We start from the raw sequence: 5273 nt of genomic DNA on the forward strand, positions 1-5273 counted from the left end.
GCCATCCAGCATTATTTCACGAATAGTTTCTTGATGAATGATGAGATTTATAACACCTACATTATTGAAATTTTTGAAGTAACAAAGGGTAAACAAGGGTAATGTTGTAGATGTAATACATTTGGATTTTCAAAAGGCCTTCAATAAGGTACCACATAGTAGACTCATGACTAAGATTAGACCATGTGGAGTCAGGAGGCAGGTAGCAGAATGGATAGCAAGCTGGCTACAAAACAGAAAACAGAGAGTAGAGGTAAAGGAAAGCTACTCAGACTGGCAAAAGGTTGGAAGTGGTGTTCCGCAGGGAGTGGTGCCGGGACCACTGTTGTTCACAATTTACATTCACGATTTGGAATCAGAAATTGTACTTCAGATTCCTAAGTTTGCGAACAACACCAAATTGGGGGGGTGTAGTTAATCCAAAAGAAGAATATGACAAAATACAAGAAGACGTTAATAAACTTGCAGAATGGGCGTTTAATTGGCAAATTAATTTCAATATAGATAAGTGTGAGGTGGTGCATTTTGGTAGGAAGAATAAGGAGGCCACATACTGCTTGGATAATAAGAGTCTAAATGGGGTAGAGGAGCAATGAGTACAGATACACAAATCACTGAAAGTAGAGATGCAGATTAATAAGGCCATAAAAAAGCAAACCAAGCACTGGAGTTCATTTCTAGAGAGATAGAATTGAAAAGCAGGGAAGTCATGTTAATGTTGTATAGAACCTTGGGTAGACCACATGTGGAGTACTATGAACAATTCTGGTCTCCATATTATAAAAAGGATATAGAGGCATTGGTGAAGGTGCAAAAATGATTCACAAGGATGATACCAGAACTGAGAGGTTATGATTATCAAGAAAGACTGAACAGGCTGGGATTCGTTTCTCTAGAAAACAGAAGGCTGATGGGTGACCAGTTAGAGGTCTTTAAGATTATAAAGGGTTTTGATAGGGTAGACATGGCGGAAACATTTCCTCTTGTGGGGGAGACCAAAACCCAAGGCCATAAATATAAGATAGTAACTTATAAATCCAATAGGAAATTCAGGAGAAACTTGTTTACACCAAAAAGTGGTAAGAATGTGGAACTATGCTACCACGAGGAGTAGTTGAGGCAAATAGCATAGATGCATTTAAGGGAAGCTAGATAAACACATGAGGGAGAAAGGAAAAAAGAAAAAGTTGTAGCCAGCACTGAGTGCAGCGAGCACAGAGTGAACAACTGGGAGTTTGGTAAGTGTGGGAGTTTTAAGGGTTAATCTCTTTTAAAATCTAGTGTTAATCTTAAGTAAGATCAACTGTTTAAGTTAAAATTTAAACTTTAAATGTTTAAATTTCTTCAGGCTTAAGCAGAGACAAACAAGCAAGCTCTCCTGCTGGAGAGCTGCTGTACTGGATTAAACTGTTTCCTGAAACAGTAGCAGAGCAGTGGCAACTCATCTGAGTCACCAACAGTATAATCATAGGGGCCTGTGAGTGCAGCAAGCACAGAGTGAACAACTGGAAGTTTGGTAAGTGTGGGGGTTCGGTGAAGTGGGGGAAGGAGGTGTTTGCTTTTCCTAACTTCTCACGCAGAGCGGCGGTGGACCTGAGTGGGAGCAGACCGAGACCTGAGAGCAGCGATAAAAGCAGCAACAGACCTGCATCAACATGAGAAAATGGCAGTGTGACATCACAGGTAAGGCAGGTAAGTGATTGGTAGTGACTGTGGGCTAACTTTTATGTTAACATATAACATATAACTAAATTTTAAAAACTAAACTTTTTATGAAGGGGAATCATGTTTGACAAATTAGCTCGAATTCTTTGAGGACGTAACAAACAGGGTGGATAAAGGGGAACCAGTGGATGTGGTGTATTTGGACTTCCAAAAGGCATTTGACAAGGTGCCACACAAAAGATTATTGCACAAGATAAAAAATCATGGGATTGGGGGTAATACACTGGCATGGGTGGAAGATTGGCTATCTAACAGAAAACAGAGAGTTGGGATAAATGGTTCATTCTCGGGTTGGCAATCAGTAACTGGTGGTGTTCCGCAGGGGTCAGTGCTGGGACCCCAACTCTTTACAATCTATATTAACGATTTGGAGGAAGGGATCGAGTGCAATGTATCCAAGTTTGCCGACGATACAAAGATGGGAGGGAAAGCAGTGAGTGAGGAGGACATAAGAACATAAGAACATAAGAAATAGGAGCAGGAGTAGGCCAATCGGCCCCTCAAGCATGCTCCGCCATTCAATAAGATCATGGCTGATCTGATCCTAACCGCCAATCCACTATCACAGAACCATCCCCTGAATCTAACAGAATTAGACACACGAAATAGGAGCAGGATCAGGCTACACGGCCCCTGGGCCCGCTCCGCTACCCACAGGGCCATGACCGATCCAAACCTGGACTCATGCCCAAATTCCTGCCCGCTCCCCGTAACCCTTAATTCCCTTTACTTCTAGGAAACTGTCTATTTCTGTTTTAAATTTATGTAATGATGTAGCTTCTACAGCTTTTTGGGACAGCATATTCCATGGGCCTACCACCCTCTGAGTGAAGTAGTTCCTCCTCATCTCAGTTTTGAAAGAGCAGCCCCTTATTCTAAGACTATGCCCCCTAGTTCTAGTTTCACCCATCATCGGGAACATCTTCCCCGCATCCACCCGATCCAACCCCTTCACAATCTTATATGTTTCAATAAGATCGCCTCTCATTCTTCTGAACTCCAATGAGTAGAGTCCCAATCTACTCAACCTCTCCTCATATGTCCATCCCCTCATCCCCGGGATTAACCGAGTGAACCTTCTTTGTACTGACTCGAGAGCAAGTATGTCCTTTCTTAAGTATGGACACCAAAACTGTACGCAGTATTCCAGGTGCGGTCTCACCAATACCTTGTACAACTGAAGCAATACCTCCCTATTTTTATATTCTATCCCCCTAGCAATGAAAGCCAACATTCCATTGGCCTTCTTAATCACTTGCTGCACCTGCATACTAACCTTTTGAGTTTCGTGCACCAGGACCCCCAGATCCCTTTGTACTTCAGTACTTTCCAGTTTCTTGCCATTAAGATAATAACTTGCTCTACGATTTTTCCTGCCAAAGTGCATAACCTCACACTTTCCAGTATTGTATTCCATCTGCCAAATCTCTGCCCACTTACTTAGCCTGTCGATGTCCCCTTGCAGGTTTTTTATGTCCTCCTCACTCACTACTTTCCCTCCCATCTTAGTATCATCTGCAAACTTTGATATGTTACACTCGGTCCCCTCCTCCAAATCATTAATATAGATTGTAAAGAGTTGGGGGCCCAGCACTGACCCCTGCGGAACACCACTAGTTACTGATTGCCAGTCTGAGAATGAACCATTTATCCCAACTCTCTGCCTTCTGTTAGATAGCCAATCCTCTATCCATGCCAGAATATTACCCCCAATCCCGTGATTTTTTATCTTAAGCAATAATCTTTTGTGTGGCACCTTGTCAAATGCCTTTTGGAAGTCTAAATACACTACGTCTACTGGTTCTCCTTTATCCACCCTGTACGTTACTTCCTCAAAGAACTCCAGCAAATTTGTCAAACATGACTTCCCCTTCATAAAACCATGCTGACTTTGTCCTATTAAATTATGATTATCCAAATGCCCTGTTACTGTCTCCTTAATAATGGACTCCAAAATTTTACCTACCACAGATGTTAGGCTAACCGGTCTATAGTTTCCAGCCTTCTGTCTACTGCCCTTTTTAAATAAGGGTGTTACATTAGCAGTTTTCCAGTCTGTCGGGACCATTGCCGAGTCCAGGGAGTTTTGGAAAATTATTACCAATGCATCCACAATCCCTACCGCCACTTCCCTCAAGACCCTAGGATGTAAGCCATCAGGTCCAGGTGATTTATCCGCCTTGAGTCCCATTATTTTACCGAGTACCACTTCCTTAGTGATTTTGATCGTGTTTAGCTCCTCCCCCCCTATAGCCCCCTGTTTGTCCAGTGTTGGGATATTCTTAGTGTCTTCTATTGTAAAGACTGATGTAAAATATTCATTCAGTGTTTTTGCCATCTCCATATTTCCCACCATTAATTTCCCGGTCTCATCCTCTAAGGGACCAACATTTACTTTAGCTACCCTTTTTCTTTTTATATAACTGTAAAAACTCTTACTATCTGTTTTTATATTTTTTGCTAATTTACTTTCATAATCTATCTTCCCTTTCTTAATCAATCTTTTTGTTATTTTTTGCTGTCTTTTAAAGTTTTCCCAATCCTCTATCCTTCCACTAGATTTGGCTACCTTATATGCCCTTGTTTTTAGTCGAATACTATCCTTAATTTCTTTACTTAGCCATGGATGGCTGTCTTTTCTTTTACACCCTTTTCTTCTCAGTGGAATATATTTTTTTTGGAAGTTGTAAAATAACTCCTTAAATGTACACCACTGATCATGTATTGTCTTACCCTTTAATCTATTTTCCCAATCCACTCTACTCAATTCCGCTCTCATACCTTCATAGTCTCCTTTATTCAAGCTTAGCACGCTTGTTTGAGATCCAACCTTCTCACCCTCTAATTGAATATGGAATTCAACCATGTTATGGTCACTCATTCCAAGGGGATCCTTTACTAGGACATTTTTAATTAATCCCATCTCGTTACACAGGACCAGATCTAAGGTTGCTTGCCCCCTGGTCGGTTCAGTTACATACTGCTCAAGAAACCCATCCCTAATACACTCAATGAACTCATCCTCAAGGCAGCCCTGCCCAATTTGATTTGTCCAATTAATATGATAGTTAAAATCCCCCATAATTATAGATGTTCCCTTATTACAAGCCTCAACTATTTCCTGATTGATACTCCGTCCAACAGAGTTGCCACTGTTCGGAGGCCTATAGACTACACCCACTAGTGTTTTTTTCCCCTTGTTATTCCTTACCTCCACCCAAACTGTTTCATTATCCTGATCTTTTGACCCAATATCATTTCTCTGTATTACAGTGATTCCTTCCTTTATTAACATAGCCACCCCACCTCCCCTTCCTTCCTGCCTGTCCTTCCTGATCGTTAAATAACCTGGTATGTTTAATTCCCAGGCATGTCACCCTGCAGCCATGTTTCTGTAATGGCCACAAGATCATACCCATATGTAGTTATTTGTGCCATTAACTCGTCTATTTTGTTACGAATGCTACGTGCATTCAGATAGAGAACTTTCAAAGATGTTTTGTGACACTTAGTTCCTGCTTTTGCCCTTTTTATTACTTTACCTTTTA

Source organism: Somniosus microcephalus, chromosome 1 (assembly GCF_052327205.1).
Source record: "Somniosus microcephalus isolate GS21.2 chromosome 1, FLI_Smic_1.0, whole genome shotgun sequence".
Lineage (NCBI taxonomy): Eukaryota > Metazoa > Chordata > Chondrichthyes > Squaliformes > Somniosidae > Somniosus > Somniosus microcephalus.